Source organism: Anabrus simplex, chromosome 3, assembly GCF_040414725.1.
Source record: "Anabrus simplex isolate iqAnaSimp1 chromosome 3, ASM4041472v1, whole genome shotgun sequence".
In the NCBI taxonomy this organism is placed as follows: Eukaryota; Metazoa; Arthropoda; class Insecta; order Orthoptera; family Tettigoniidae; genus Anabrus; species Anabrus simplex.
The window spans coordinates 481562378-481580339 of record NC_090267.1 but is presented as its reverse complement, the minus strand read 5'-3'; positions in this window follow the sequence as shown (position 1 = coordinate 481580339).

The window sequence follows — 17962 nt, the reverse complement described above, 5'->3', positions numbered from 1 at the left end:
CTGGCATTCTTAGCTATACACGTGTCCTGTGGCACACGACAACACGTTCTACAATGACTGTCGGCTGAGAAATCACGGTACGAAGTGGGCCATTCGCCAACGCCGTGTCCCATTTATCGTTCGCTACGTGCGCAGCACAGCGGCGCATTTCACATCATGAGCATACCTCAGTGACGTCAGTCTACCCTGCAATTGGCATAAAGTTCTCACCACTCCTTCTTGGTGTTGCATTTGCTCTGTCAGTCAGTGTAAATAAAGTTGTAGCGGGTAAGCTGTCTGTAATTTCGCTGGTTTTGGCAATTTTTCAGATATTTTTCCGTTTTGGGTCAACTCAAGACTGAATCGGTGTTTTTTTAGTTTTCGTGTCTGTTTGTCCTTTTTGTCCGTTTGTCTGTTTGTCTGTTTGTTCCACCATCACGGCGAAACGGCTTGATAGTTCTCGACCAAACGTCATACTTAGTGTATACCCATCCCGGAGAAGGTTTTGATGTGCATATCATTTTAAAATCTTTGAATAGACGGGGAGGTTTATAGGAAAACCAGAGCGGGTTTCCTCAATTTTTTCTTATATTGTTGATTTAATGTAAACTCCGTGGACTGTATGTGAAACGTCTCTTGATTATAAACAACTTATGTTATGTTCATAATTTACCTTCCCCTTCAAATGCCGGAGAAAATTTCTATTTTCTGCTGGTATCATGCTCTGTATTGAGTGACTGACCGACCGACAATGAACCTGCAGCTTACCATAGTAAGTCTCTTGACTCCTTGCCAGCAGGGAAGTAACGTATTGCCATTTTCGTCATCATTCCAGTAAATTCGTGGTTGTTCCTTGGGTAGAAAGCAAGAGAGAGAGAGACGTCAATCGGCCATTCTGCGGGATATTGGCGGAATATCGTTGGAGCTTATAACTGTTCTCGAATAGCTCAAGTAATTACACCATTAGTAATCTTATTATCTGTTTGCCTAAGAATTACTGCGCCTAAATTGCTCCTCTGTTACGGCTTTCTTATAACCATAATTCAAGCCATCATATTTTACTGAAGGACATTTGATTTTCCAATACATACACTTGGTATTTGCGTATTTGTCCTATCCAGCTGTCCTCAGTTATAATCCTATTTTCTATTAATTCCAGCCTTCTCAAATGTATTACTTTCTTCCTTAATTGCTCCGTATGTATGCGAGTGCTAATTTAAAAACCTGGACAATCTTTTCTTTGAGGAAATGGAACTTCCAAGCTATGCAAATGTATAACTTTTGGCCCCGGAGAATATCGCTATATGTATGCAATTTTAAGGACGGTGCAGACCTTCCTTTCGGAATAATTGGAAGTAAACCGTAATTCGTATCCCAAAAGATCGCATTTCAAGTTGGAGAGATCTACAACTTTTGGGCCTATGACTTTCTGTCGTATATCCTTTATTCTTTAAATAGGACTGTATTTCTCGAGTTCAGGTTAATTTTGTACTTTTTACACGTATATATTTTCATTTGGAACACTTATAGGAAAGATGCAATAATGATATTGGACACGCCGCATTGACATGTCCAGTGGCCATATGTTCGCCAAATTTTGATTATAGCTGTCACATGAGTATCACAAAATGAAGTAGTATGTTAAAACTGTACCAAATTTCACCCCATTCGATGACTAACTGAATCATAGACATAATATAGAAAATACGAGAAAATGTCATAGGACCAACCATGAAGAACATTGAACGAGGCGTCTGATGGTGAAGTCTGTTTGTAGGTGCAGTTTAATATAATTTTACTCACTGCCTATACAGTAATTTAGGGAGAAATCCATATACAATGTAGAATTCCGAAGCGAAGCAAGGGTATATTTGCTAGTTGAAAATAAAAACGGATGCTGTGTGGGAAAAGTTACAAAAACGTTAACAACCATGCTGGGGATAAGTTGAAATTTTGTCACGTTAGCTTAGTAATTCTAAAAAGTCTGGCTTTACATTGATATTAATATGCTAGAGATAAGCATTTATTTCAAGATTTGACTGATATAAATTAACTCGTTCCATGTTGAAGAATGAGGTTATATGTGAGAATAATGACTAGTACGTCACTCAAATCGCACTTTCTTTATGAACTTGAATTTATTTATCATTGAAACGTTTAATCAAATGCATTTAATGAAACAAAAACATCCCTGAGTTTAAAGACTGCAAGCACTGACTGGGAGGTTGGTCGTCGAATAAACACTGATTGCTGTTTCTGCAACTCACATAGGACGATTGCCAATCAAACTCCAGTGAAACTTTGATTGGCTTTTTCGCAACCGGGCGTACGTGATGCAGAATTTTTTTCAAATTTAACTGCGGGTGGTTGGACAACGAAGGATCAGTATTCATCAACGATTTAACGTGAAGGTACTAGTTTGTAAAGAATGTATGTTGTATGTTCAGTCTTCAGCCCTAAGGCTGGTTGATCCTCAACAGCTCCGCCATCAGCTGTCATAGATGGCCTAGACATCACTGAAGAGGCGTACTAGGGAAATGAGGAGTGATGTAGTTTCCCGTTGCTTTCCTCACCGTGCCAGAAGTTGCTATTATATATCAGTCTGCCAAGCCCACTGAAATGTCTGCACCAACCGACCCTATGAGGAACATTTTCACACCATTCATAACAGGGACTTACTGCACAAGGATTGGAATTACTAGCATCGCTCATACCTCAGTCACTTTCATATTGTCAAAGCCAAGTATAAGACAGAGACAGATCAATGAAAGTAACAAAATTACTCTAGCCAATACCAGAAGACATAGTGCACTGTAAACAATAGGTCCCGCCAGCAAAGGCAATTGTAAAGAATATATAATTCAATACACTGGAGGATATAAGCTACAGATAAATGCTGAAGAGTGGTAAAATCAGTGCTCATTTTCTGTGAGAAAAGGTACCGGTATTCACCATGTAGATGCTATTACAACAACTTCCACAATTCTAACAAATACTTCGACACACCTTCGTCGTCACCATCCGCACCATTCTCCCGCAGAAGGCATTCTTTAGCGAAACTGTACAACCTTCCTACCAGTCATAATCAGAATCTGCTTCCTCTTGATCCCGTATATCTTCGGTCATCGTAATCCTTTTCACCACCTGTATATTCGGTGCTAGTTTTGGGATTTATAGCATCGCAATTTCTACCTCTTCAGCCTTTCTTATTTAACTCATTGACTTAAAGTTACTATATCACATTAATATATTTCATACTTAATAGTGACAAGGTGGACATTTAATTAGATATATTCGTGTAATATATTATTTGCCAGTACGGACCATTTTAATATCAACCATTATGGTTAAGAATATCACTAAATTAAATACTTATTTCACACATTTCGAAAAACGATTACACAGATTTCACTAACAGTGATTAATTACTGGTTATCTGACATGGGAAAATGAACACAACTTCCTGTTTCCGGCTGCGTTACCAACATATGAAGCACGTAAATATGGTACCAACGTGAGAGAAAAAAGTGAAATTTTTGAACTCCACTGTCGTCAGCCCTAAAGATGGTTTTCCGTGGTTTCCCATTTTCACAACAGGTAAATGCTAGAGTTATACCTTAATTAAGGTCACGGTCGCTTCCCTCTCACTCCTAGCCATTTTTCATCCCATCGTCGCCATAAGACCTATCTGTGTCGCTGCGACGTAAAGCAAGTTGTAAAAAACTATGAAATTTCAGTTCGTGTACACCATTTGATGGAATATTTATGATAAATGTCTGTGTCACTGAATCGCAGATTTTTAACTTGAAGTTGGCAGTACTGCTTACCGGAAGAATAAAAAACACTCGATAAAATATACGGTTCAAGTTCATTTCACAGCTAGTAGAACGCACATGTAAGCTCACAGCTACGCGAGTTGACCGTACAGCCAACTCTCTCGGTGCTCCGTTTTTTTTTTCCTCTGATAAGAGGATGGTTGCCCAGTTGTATTTAGTCTTAAAACAATAATCACCACTAGCATCATACTGGAAGTTTTGCTCTGAAAATGGGTTCGTAACATATCCACCAGCATAGCTTTCTCCAGTGTAATTGTCCTTAAATACCAGTCGAGAGCTCCAGGATTCGATTCTGCAACTTTGAGAATAGAAGAGAAGCGAATTCAACTGATCTTACAAAATTAATCATAAAACCAAACCAAACCCCATGGCGCAACAGCCCCGAAGGCCTGCAGATTACGATGTGTCGTGTGGTCAGCACGCTGAATCCTCTCGGCCGTTATTCTTAGCTTTCCAGACCGGGGCCGATATTTCACCGTCAGATAGCTCCTCAATGTACTCGCGTAGGCTGAGTAGACCTCGAACTAGACTAGTGATGAGAATATCGAATGTTTTAAACTATCGGTAGACTTCCGATTGTGAAGCGTTTCGAATGAAAATATTCGATAGTTTTCATTCTGTTTCAAATTGGTTATAAAGTAGTAATATACGTTTTGTACTGCGTCATAAGTCATTTGCTAGTAACTACAAAGATTGAATGTTGAAATGTGGATTGTTGTACTATACTACCGGTACCGACTTCTATAGCGTGTTTTTTGTGTGTTTTTGTTATTTGCTTTACGTCGCACCGACACAGATAGGTCTTATGGCGACGATGAGGCAGGAAGGGGCTAGGAGTGGGAAGGAAGCGGCCGTGGCCTTAATTAAGGTACAGCCCCAGCATTTGTCTAGTGTGAAAATGGGAAACAACGGAAAACCATCTTCAGGGATGCCGACAGTGGGGTTCGAACACACGATCTCCCGAATACTGGATACTGGCCTCAATTAAGCGACTGCAGCTATCGAGCTCGGTGTTTGTTTGTTTTGTTGGTGGTGATATAAACAGAAATACAGAGACTAGTAACAAACGTTATACAATGTTCGAGTGAAGTGATTGGAAACTGAAATACGCTGATCTATAAAATAAACATTTCCGATTAAAGTAATTGTGGTCATTATGTTTAGTTTTATATCAAATCCACTTTTGTGTCTAACCACAAGTTAATGAGTGTACGACACTCGGTTCATAAAATAACATATGTTAGGTAATTTCAGACGAAGTTAAGGTTTACAGCTAATTGTAATGACACACCATATTAAGGTGCCAACGGCATTAGCCGTGTTGAAACACCGGATGCCGTGAGATCTCTGATGTTAAGCAAGATTGGGCGTGGTCAAGATTTGGATGGGTTGCCACGCGCTGTTGGTAGGAGGGGGGGGGGGCAGGAATGGTGGAGCGGAAAGGAACTGGCCAACCTATCGTACGTAAACTCCGGCTCAGGCACTTCCCTGCGGAGGTTCGGACCTGCCTTCAGGCAGAATTCTCCCACCTTACCATATTAAGGTAATATGAATACACCAAACTAAGCTAAATTAAAAAAAAACATATTTTCCTATACTGCTAATAATAAGAGTTAGTGTCTGACATTTCTTATAGGGAAGTCCGTTTACTGCCTGCCGAGGCCGGATAAAGGGAGTGGCTGTGTGGTTGCCATGGAAACGAGGGTGGGGCGACTGCGGTTGCCATGGAGATAAAACGTCAGGGCATCTCGTCTTGCTGGGAGTTGCCAAACCTATCACTGTCACTGATAAGAACCTGATTATTTGTATAAGAGTGATCGCAAATGGGACGACACCGCCTGGCCAGGTAGTGTACAACACATCACAGCGGTCAGAATGAAGGAGGGAACAAGTGAGCTGGAAGCGAGGGGTAAGAGTATGTAGAAAGGAATGGTGGAATAGGGCAAGATCGTGAAATGGCACGTGCAGTGCCCCTCCCTCCAACCTTACTTGTCAGACACCAACTTTAGTTAAGTCTAGTATAGGACCAAGTAATAGTGCATACATTCCTTTAAAAATAATTCCATTCAGTTAAGGTTAATGTCCATTCATTAGAGGATCATGGTCAGTATACGGAAAGTATTCATAAAAACTATAGTCCGCCTCTGTGGTGTAGTGGTTAGTGCGATTAGCTGCCGCCCCCGGTGGCCCGGGTTCGATTCCCGGCTCTGCCACGAAATTTGAAAAGTTGTACGAGGGCTGGAACGGGGTCCACTGAGCCTCGGGAGGTCAAATGAGTAGAGGTGGGTTCGATTCCCACCTCAGCCATCCTCGAAGTGGTTTTCCGTGGTTTCCCACTTCTCCTCCAGGCAAATGCCGGGATGGTACCTAACTTAAGGCCACGGCCGCTTCCTTCCCTCTACCTTGTCTATCCCTTCCAAACTTCCCCATCCCCCACCCAGGCCCCTGTTCAGCATAGCAGGTGAGGCCGCCTGGGTGACGTACTGGTCATCCTCCCCAGTTGTATCCCCCGACCCAAAGTCTCACGTTCCAGGACACTGCCCTTGAGGCGGTAGAGGTAGGATTCCTCGCTGAGTCCGGGGGAGAAAGCCAACCCTCGAGGGTAACCAGATTAAGAAAGATTAAGAATTTATAAAAACTATAATATGATCATTATAATAATATGATAATATTGATCATTATACAAATTTGAGTCAGAATCTGCGAGAACCGAACATATTAGTTTAGTTTATTTTAGTTTAGTTTATTAGTTTATCTTTACGTCATCATTTGGGCCAGTCAAGGGCTTCATGCCGAAGAGTATAGAGTCTACTATCAACTCTGACCACTCCATGGCGAAGGAGGCCGATTTCAGAGCCGACAAGTGAAAATAATTGAAATTTGTGATCCGAATGAAAAACCGAATGCAAACGAAAAAATTCGGTTGTAACTGTAGCTGACGACTTTTCGAGTAATTCGGTAATTTTCATTCAATAGTCCAGTCACTACCTCGAATCAGCCCTCAGATCCAGGTAAAAGTCCTTGGCCTGTCTGAGAATCGAACCCGGGGCTTCAAGGTAAGAGGCAGGCATGCGGGACAGCCATGAATCATTGAAACAAAATAAAATAATATTCTCTACTTCTCAAATACCTAAAGAATACATTGCTTTATGAGACTCAAAACCACAGGCTGTCTCCCATATATTCTTAGCGTTACAGCCATCTACCATTGTATTTGAGTTTTAACTCATTTACTTTGACATGTATTCTTGAAGGCAGCAGCATGACGCCTATCTGCTTGCTCACACTTTTCATAGAAACAGCTCCTGATAAATTCTTAAGAAAGACAGAATGTAGAAAGCCAGAATATCAGAGTACATAAGAAAGGCCAGGGGAATGTTACACGTGGCTTAGAAGCCACTTTTTGTAACTCACAGTAGAATGGAGAAAACCTATCATTTGATTCAAAGAGTTTGCCGGTACAACACAGATAATAGTGGTAATCTGCCACTCTCACTTAAGTAATTTGAACCACATCAGCTGAGTCATTACGCGATATTTATGAGGATTGAATTCCAAGCTTTACTACTCTTTCAGTACTAACAGATGAATAACTTGCTGTTAGACGTAAAATACCAGTCATTTGAACGTAATACATCAAAATGAGATTAAATGGTGAAGCTGCCGCAAGGCCGCTTTTGTTGTTCTTGCCAAGTGATTTTTTAAGTGTACCTGGGTATAGGGAATTTATGACAGAAATATTTGATTTTGGAGCAAAAACCGTTTTCGTTTTATTCGTAAAAATATAATCCATTCCTAGTCCATTCCTTCCCCCATGATATAATGGTACCATTTAAGTCGTTCCCTTAGCGACCATTTAAAAGGAGATTGCTATATATTTAAATGTCTACGACATGCCCTTGAGTACAATATTGTATGTTATGACTTTGTGGCTCAGGGCAGAAAGAGAAGCCATGATCAAGAGAAAATGAGAAGAAGACATCAGAAGTGGCAGAAAATATCCAAGGAATACAGAATTAGGAGATCTGAAGGAGAAACATACGGTGCAGGGCAGTTGTGAAATGAGTAAATATTCTTTTTGCAATTTTTTAATATTTTGCTCTGTACAAATACTCCTTGAGATACAAGTCTTATCAGAATTTATTTTAAGTTGTCAGATTTTTTTGAAGGTACAAGTATTTAAATTTGTAATGCTTGAAAATTTAATAACAGTTTAATGTCCAGTGTTGGATTAATACTGATTTAAAGAAAATAGTAAATGTCAAAAAGTTTAGCTTGATAAAATGAAAACTGTTACGCAAGGGACACTTTACGGGACTATATTTTAATTATAAAGAATTGAAATAAAATTTGAACGACTACAGCTAATTAGGTAAAATAGGTGCTTCCTTTCAATGAATTCGATGGACGTCTCCATCACGCCGATCAATCATTTATTAACCTTAAATTGCGTCAATATTATTATTATAACCACTGCCATAAATCATTCTCTTCCTTATCGACGAAATAATAACTATCACCATCATTATCTTCTTCTTATCCACTCATTCTTCATATAAATCCTCTCCTTCATATCTCATTATCATATTTCTTCCTTCATATCAACTATCTTCATGTACACGATGAGTTGACGCAGATAATTCCATAATAATAATAATCTATTTGCTTGAATATTCCATTTCTTCTTAATTCACTTCTGTTTCATTTCATGTTATATGAATATCTTCTCATAATCCAACTATAACCTACATATGGCACTCAATTAATTCAATTTTTATAAAATACTAACCCTAACTTATTCATCACATTAACCATTACGTCGACATAACTCTTATAATTCACATATGCTAACCTAATGACTGTAGACAATGGGATGTACCTCCGTTTCGCTAAAGTGCAGCTATCTCTAAAACAATTTATCATCACTGTATGTTATAGTTAGACGTTAGTGGTTTAACGTGATGATCCAGCCCTCGTAACACGAACTCTGGACTCTTGGTATAATTATGGCAGTCCAATCGGTATGTGCCACACAGTACTTGTACGGCATGGTCCCTCAATTGAATCGATGTGACCTGCGACTATGTCATGGACCGACATCTAACTTTGCAATTTACTTTAAAGTCATTGTGGATGATGACCGCAAGGAAAATGATGATATAATGGCAGATGTTCCGCTCGCCTCGTACAGATCTTCCTATTTGACACCCATTGACGACCTGCGCGTCCACATGTGGGATTATTATGATAATGAGGTAGGGAAATGGTGAAATCCGATGTCGGCACATAGCCTACTCCTGTCGAATAGCACTAAGGCCTAACGCCCCCATCTAACAGACGAATCAACAGCGTCAAAAGCCTTCACTCCGCATGGACACTACGAGGAGGACGTTATAAAAGGAACGACCAAAGGTTATCTTGATTGTGGGATCATCGGCTGAGGTTCACACCTCACTTAAGGCAGCTGGCGCGCTGGGGCAAAGATTAAGGTAGGCTTCATCATCCTAAACCACGTGATTCTGCAAACTATCAGTGACTAATGGAAATTCTTATTCTCCAAAGTACTAGAATATAAAAATTAAGTCAAATGCTGGGGCTGTACCTTAATTAAGGCCACGGCCGCTTCCTTCCAACTTCTAGCGCTTTCCTATCCCATCGTCGCCATAAGACCTGTCTGTGTTGTTGCGACGTAAAGCCACTAGCAAAAAAAGCAGCGAATGTAACCGCTCTAACGGGTGTAATGTCTTAAACGGATGCACGAGTGTAGACCCTCGTTTCCGTTTCCTCAAGTTTGTTTCTTGTAACTAGGATAGTATAGCGTTAATCATATCTTTCACTGACACTCAACCCGGCTCGGCCATGTTTGCCACAAAATGTCAGTAAGGGTGATTCATCACGATGTTCACAGATCATAATAGGCTAAACGTAGTTTTCTGATTTCCGGAAGCAGTAGTATAGACTGTTTTAAGTTTGGAAAGTTCATATAAACTTGGTCCAAAGGAAAATATGTGTGTAACTACAGATTTTTATATGTCACGCACACGAACTTCCTAACAAAAGTTGTTAAAGGCACAGATTTGATTTACTGATGAAAATATTGATGCAAAATCTCTACATAATGTGCAGAAGTACAACACAAATGACTTACTGATGGAACATCCTTTCCTAATGTGCAAACGCTCAACACACATGACTTATAGAAGCATTTACTAATGTGAAAACTTACGTCCTTTGGAAAAATTCACAGTACGTGTTGAAAAATTCTACCATTCTCTTCAGTTCGCTTAGCAATAATACGCTTAGGTTGTCAGAGGTCGTCTGGGTGGCGACCAATTCGTCCCTTGTGTGTACTTTTTCCCAGTAAACTCCACTTTTCATCCATTTCGAAATACTAACATCTAAGGGAGTAAGGTTTGTGCATCAGTAAACCAGTGGTGTACCTTTAATCATTTCTGTAATATATTTCTTGTGATTACTGTACAAACAGCTATATTTTCACACGAACTGTAAATTGGAGATATTCTCTACACTAAGCCAACGACCGTAGCCGTGTTGAAACACCGGATCCCGTGAGATCTCTGAAGTTAAGCAACATTGGGCGTGGTCAGGAGTTGGATGGGTTGCCACTCGCTGTTGGTTGGGGGTAAGTGAATGGAGGAGCGGAAAGGAACTGGCCACCCTACCGCACGTAAACTCCGGCTCAGGAACACCTCTGCGGAGGTTCGGACCTGCCTTCGGGCAGAATAACCCTTACCTTATATTCCTTCTCAAACATTCTTTTCTTAATTGTCCAGAATGGCTAGTCTCGCTGAGACGCGGGGGCGCTGATGCGGATCCGCCTCTTCCATTCATTTCTTTGAACTCTGCGTCCTCCTCCATATCCAGTTCACTGAAATCCGAAATTAAGTAATCTAATTCAACCTATGGACACCAATCAGAGCCATACTACAAAAAGGTAAGTCGGGAAATTAAGTGTTGGAAACATAAAATGCTGAAGCGGCCAGCTCCATGGCTAAATGGTTAGCGTGCTGGCCTTTGGTCAGTGGAGTCACGGGTTCGATTCCCGGCCGGGTCGGGGATTTTAACTTCGTCTGGTTAATTTCTCCGGCTCGGGGGGTGGAGTTTGTGTTCGTCTTAAATGTAGAAGTTCAAATCAACAAAGTCGATTCATAATTAATAATCGGAAACATACAAAATTGCAGGTGGCTAAGTGGTCATTAGGACCCAAAGCCAAAATAAATAAAAAGCAATTTGAAGCCGGAAACTCGCTACTTTCTTCCTTTCTTTCTTAACGTGTTTACCCACCAGAGTTGGTTTTTCTCTCCGACTCGGCGAGGCATCCCACCTCTACCGCCTCAATGGCAGTGTTCTGGAGCGTGAGACATTGGGTCGGGTGATATAGCTGGGGAGAATGACCAGCACCTCGCCCAGGCGGCCTCAACTGCTATGCTGAACAGGGGCCTTGGTGGGAGATGGGAAAATTGAAAGGGATAGACAAGAAAGAGGGGAGGAAGCAGCCGTGGCCATAAGTTAGGTACTATCCCGGTATTTGCCAGGAGGAGAAGTGGGATACCACGGAGAACCACTTCCAGGATGGCTGAATTAGGAATCGAACCCACCTCTACTCAGTTGACCTCCCGAGGCTGAGTAGACCCCGTTCCAGCCCTCGTACCACTTTTCAAATTTCGTGGCTGAGGTGGGAATTGAACCCGGGCCTCCGGGGGTGGCAGCAAATCACACTAACCACTACACCACAGAGGCGGACAACTCGCTACTTAATAATGGAAAGAAGGCATATCTAGATCCTGTGTGTTCAAGAGACGAAATGGTATGCAATATTCTCTATTCCATTCCGTCTCTTGAACACACAGGATCTGGAGTTGCCTTCTTTATATTAAGTCCGCCACTTCCCGGCTTCTACTTGTATAATAATAACAACAATAATAATAATAATAATAATAATAATAATAATAATAATAATGCACAACAGCCTGATAAAATCGACGAAGAAAGAAAGAGGATATCTTCACCAACCATTCCCTATTACCTCAATAAATACAACCTTCACCAACCATTCCCTATTACCTCAATAAATACAACCTTGAGGACACTGAGGTCATAGGACTCATGCTTGTTGCGAAGGGCACCCACCATTCCTAAACTACTGGTCACCTACTTACGACGCTTTGGTGTATCGAATGAGACCATTGTGAGCTGGGGCGTACAGACACTGAAAGCCTCGACATCAGTCTCGAAGCATCACCTCTGCCGTCCACCTGCTTTATTAAATCAATCTGACTGCTTCTTCTTTGTCACTAAGGATTGTTTACACTGCGTTATCATTAGCATTATTATTTACCTTTTATTCTGTATTGTAATTAAATTACTAAATTTATATTGAGTGACATTCTTTGTTGCTTTGGCATCCCCAATCACTTGAGGAAGAATAAATAAATAAATAAATAAATAAATAATAATAATAATAATAATAATAATAATAATAATAATAATAATAATAATAATAATAATAATAAGGGATAATCCCGATCTGTCTAGGGAGAAAATCAGGAGGGATTAAAGTCAACTGCTTGGCTTTTGCTGACGACTTTGCTATACTATCAGAAAGTCCAGAGGTCGCAACCATCCAGATTAACCTCTTGGAAAGAATCGCCGGCCAAACAGGACTGAGGATCTCAGCAGAAAAGACCAAATTCTTGACGAACATCAAAGATGGAACAAAATTCCTGGAAACAGAGAGAGGACGGATAGAAAGGGTCAAGAAGTTCAAGTACCTTGATGAGACGATACGGGAGAATGGACTAGAAAAAGCTGCAGTGAAAGATCGGATCTGAAAAATGGAGAGACCATACGGCTTGACAAAAACCATCTACAATAAGAAGTGCTTATCCGGGAATTCCAAATTAAAACATTACAACACCGTGGTCAAAACAGAATGCCTGTAGGCCAGTGAATGCCTGTGTCCATGAACTACAAGCTGGAGAAGCTAGAGGTCCTGGAAAGAAGAATCCTCAGAAAAATTATGGGAGCTGTCCAAACTGAAAGCGGACGGAAACTTCAGAGCAACAAAGAAGTTTACCAGAAGGTGAAAAGAATCTCAGAGACCATGAAGAAAAGTAGACTGGTGGTTCTCGGACATCTGTACAGGATGAACGTAAATAGACTTTCAAAACAGGTATTTGATTACTTCTGGAGAAAAAAAGACCACTACAGCATTGATTAAGGAAGCGAAGGAGGATATGGAAAGGTAAAGCATCTCGGAAGTAGAGCTGTTAGAAACGAATACTTTTAGGAACACACTGAAGAATTTCGAAGGTGTTTAAGCCGCAGGAAGAACTAAGAAGACCGGAAGTGCCTGGACAGATGAACAACGGAAGCAGCCCAGCGAACGCATGAAGGAGTATTGGACACAGAGGAAACTCCTCACTACGAGAAGGAAATGAACTTGTAGCGAGATCCTTAGCGGTTTATTCGTTTGCAAATAATAATAATAATAATAATAATAATAATAATAATAATAATAATAATAATAATAATGGAGTAAAAGAAAAACTTCAGACCTTTACACAGCACCAGATAAGTCTGCTGATGCCGTACGCAAGAGACAATTGAAATTCTATGGTCACATCTGTAGAATAGACAATAACAGATTAGCTTAAAATATTAGCCTAACCTCAAAGGATGTCAAATTCAACTGGTTGGAAGAAATTAAGCAGGATTTACAGAAAATAAAGGCTACCAGAAAAATTGTAAAATCTTTGAAATTGTGGTTCCAAACCACAGATTCGTAGAAAACGTCGAAAAGAGAACCACTGGAAAACAGTGGTCAGAAGAATGCAAAATAGAGCATACCACAGCGAATTCATGGAGAGATTTTGGGAGAATAAGAATAAAAAGGGAAGTCCACAGACCATTCTAACAAGTTCAAAATGCTCTTTAAATGGGTTATAATGAAGAATGAAGTAATAATAATAATAATAATAATAATTGTTACGGGGTTACCCGTGGAACAGAAAGGGGTGAAAGAAGGTGTGGGCTTGAATGGGTCTACCTTCAATATCAAAATTAATTAAAAACTTAAACTTCAAACTTAAAAATTTATCACAATAATGAAGCATCAGGTACAATGACAATCATAAAACAAGTCAAGGAAAAATACAAGATTAATGAACGTGACAGATTTTGGGCGTCAAGCCCCTCGTTTTACAATTCTTGAGCTCCCAGCTCAAATTTACAATTTAAAAAAAACTTTAGTAAATGGCAGAAATCCCCTAATTCAAAGAGCACTTGCTCCTAAATTTACAATGTCTAGCCTTCCAGAGGGACGCTTTACAATTACAAAATTTTAAAAAGAGCTAACAGGCTCTCGGTTCCATACTGCCTACTCAAGGCAACATTACATCAATCTCGGGTCTCTTAAACCACTATTTACAAATGGAACTTATTTTTACAGGGGTATGAAATATCCAACCTACTGGGCCTTCGTGGTATAAGAATAACAGGTTAAATTAATGACCCGAACACCAAATGAATGGAGGCGTATACTTGCACTCCTAGATATGAACACTAAGAAAACCTAAGGGGCTCTACGCCGATGAAACAGGGGCTATTCCCAAACTACTGAAATGACGCGTACAGAAATTACTTTAACATATTACAGGCAGAAAACCGTTACAAAACGAAGTCACCTCAAACCAAGATGAAGGAGAGCTCGAGAATGTACATCACTCTCTATCCCCGATTTACAGTTAAAGATTTTATAAGTTTTTACATTAGCCGGAAGAAAGTTACATTTTAGAAAAGTTTGTTACATACTAAAGAGTTGGACCTTTCCCTCGGGTTAAACTGCGGAGTTAGCAAGAAGGAATAAAGTTATGTGGCCATTACCTTGAAGATGTTCTAGCTGCCGACGAAAGAGGCCGCCCGCCTCCTGCTTAACACACACACTCAGATAGATGTCGATCAATTGGCCAAGAAACGTGAAAAGCCGCAGTTTATAAACCCTCAGAGAAGATTCGCGATCATTCAAGACTAAACCGGCCACACCCTCTCAATTTTATTGGTAGATTTCCAAAGTAACCCTCAGAATCGAACAAGAAGCCTGTGATAGGTGGAAAATTAATTACAGAAATAAGTGATTGGCTAGATTCAAAACTGGCGGAAATAAAAAGGAAATATTGCCAACCCAAAAATGAATGAACTTCAGTCAGTTACAAAAACCTAGAAATACAAAACTTTAAATTATAAGTTCTTTCACTTTGCACCAGAGGGCATGATCATATATTTTTGTGGTGTCATCTGTAGAAAAATGTCCTAACTTCTTGACGTAGAGCAAGCAAAACAAGGAGAAATTCACTCAGTTTAGGCAACTGCACAATAACAAAATTACATCATATTTCTGTGGTGACATCTTCTGAGTAAAGTTCTCATTTGGTTTAGTTTCAGTTTCACTGCTTTACCAATAGAGGAGTTCATTTAGGACCAGACGGAGAACTGAAAATGAACAATGAAGATTGTACTACAGCCCTTGCAAAATATTTTGATGGCCTCCTCAATGCAGAAGAACCACAGGAAAAACTACAATTTCAACCTAAGAATGTGATTAACCCTGACTCCCTTCCTCCTACCAAAGAAGAAATCAAACAGATCATCTCTGAACTGAAATCTAACAGAGCAGCAGGCGAAGATGGCATCATTGCAGAATTATGGAAACATGCAGATGAAGAGTAAATTGACAGTATCCATAGAATCATAACTGACATCTGGACAACAGAAACACTACCAAGGGATTGGACTTCAGCTATCATCCACCCGCTGCACAAGAAAGGAGACAAGTTAGACCCTAACAACTATAGAGGGGTCTCTCTCCTATCAGTGACGTACAAAATTTTCTCCAAAGCATTGCTTAAAAGAGTGGAGGCACAATTAGATTCCTGCATAGGAGAGTACCAAGCTGGATTTAGGAAGTCAAGATCATGCACAGAGCAGATTCTGAACCTCAAAACTATCTTTACCTACAAAAACCTCAGCACCTCACCCTATGTAGCAATTTTCGTTGACTTCCAGAAGGCTTACGACTCGGTAGACAGACAGTCCCTCTTTGAGACGTTGACTGAAATGGGACTGGATAAGAAGACTTTGAATCTTGTGAAGGCAAGTCTAATGAACACCATGTCCAAAGTCAAATTCAGAGGGGTATTATCAAAAAGCTTCGAGATCAAAACAGGTGTTAGACAGGGAGATGGTTTGTCCCCTATCCTGTTTAACTGTCTGCTGGAGAAGGTCATTCGGGAATGGACAAACACACTACCTGACAACTCTGGATTAAAAATCGGCTACTCGTCGCCATAAGACCTATCTGTGTCGGTGCGACATAAAGCCCCTAGCAAAAACAAAAAAAAAAAAAAAATCGGCTACAAAGAAGACAAGTTAACAGTTACTTGCTTAGCCTTCGCAGATGACCTCACACTCTTAGCTTCAAGTATGGAAGAAGCTACGTACCAGCTATCCTCCCTAGAACGCATAGCAGCTAAAGCAGGGCTAAAGATCGCTGTCAATAAAACAAAATTTCTGACCAATATCAGAGAAGCACCCAACTTCATTTCTTTGGAGGACAAAATAATACACAAGGCCAACTCATTCAAATATCTTGGAGAGTGGATAACCCCAAATGTTAATGAGGATCTTGCAATGAAGAGTAGATGCACTAAATTAGAAAGAGCTTATCATCTTTGTAAGAACATATACAAGTCTAAATCACTCTCCTTGAATCTTAAACTTAGACACTGCAACACCGTAGTAAGACCATCTGTACTGTACGCCTCAGAATGCCTAAACATGACCCGGAAAGGACAACTCAGAAAACTAGAACTGAAAGAGCGAAAGATCCTCAGAAGGATTATGGGTCCCATTAAAGAAGGAGATGGCTACAGAATCAGGCACAACAAGGAACTGTACAGTAAAATAGAGGGCATTACAACAGCTATGAGGAAGAGAAGACTAATCTTCTATGGTCACGTAGTCAGGATGGACACCCAGAGACTCACTTCAAGAATCTTCAACACTGTATCTAGAGGGAAAGCAACAAATGCCAAATGGACGAATTTAGTGCGGAAAGACCTACAATACCAAAACATTGATCACGTTGACATTTACAACCGAGATAAATTCAGAAAGTTAGTCAAGACATCTGACTCTTTCCAGTCACTAACAACTAAATCACTGCGTCCAGGAGTAGGAATGAAATGGACTCAAGAAAGAAAAGATATCCATAGCGCTAGAATGAAGGAATACTGGGCTAAGAGGAAGAAAAGGGCTCACCAGAGTTAAGAACCACGTGATCCATCGTAGGCCCAAACGAATAATAATAATAATAATAATAATAATAATAATAATAATAATAATAATAATAATAATAATAATAATAATAATAATAATAATTTCGTATGGCTTAGTGCAACATTTGACAGGCAAGTTCTTCGGCGGGTTTGAGGGGGGTTCTGTGGTGTAGGGAAAACTGCTTGCTTGTTAGTGCTGTGTGCAGTGTATGGCGTGCAGGGATCCTGGAAGAGCACAATCACCCAGTCCATGAGTCAAGGAAATTAACCGTTTAAAATTCCATGACCTAGCCGGGTGTCGATCCGTATCGCCGAATACCGATGTTCAAGTCGCTCGCGACTCAGTGATGGAACCGGGCAGTTCCACATATGAAAAGGGAACAACAGTAACAAGACGATACATCATAAAATTCAAGCCCGGGCAGATTATTACGGCTGTTATAAGAGCATATACCATGCCATGTAATGCTTTTGAATTCCCTTAGTGAAAACCCTTCATGGAGACTAATATTCTGAGATAATATTTATTTTTACGTTTCTTTGTCGGCGTCTCGTGCCAGAGAGAGGTCTCGTGCAGCGTCCACGAGACTTGAGTGACCTTCCTCCAGACTATTATATCCCCTGTTTGATATGCCAAGACATGCTATTCCCTTTTCCGGTTTCTATAAATTATTTAACAGGATTCTTGCAGTAGCGGCAAAGGTCGCAGCAAACTCCCTGGTTGTCGCCCTCAGGCAGAATTCAATTTTAATGAATCATAAAACAAGGCTTTACAGCATTCTGATTTTCTTA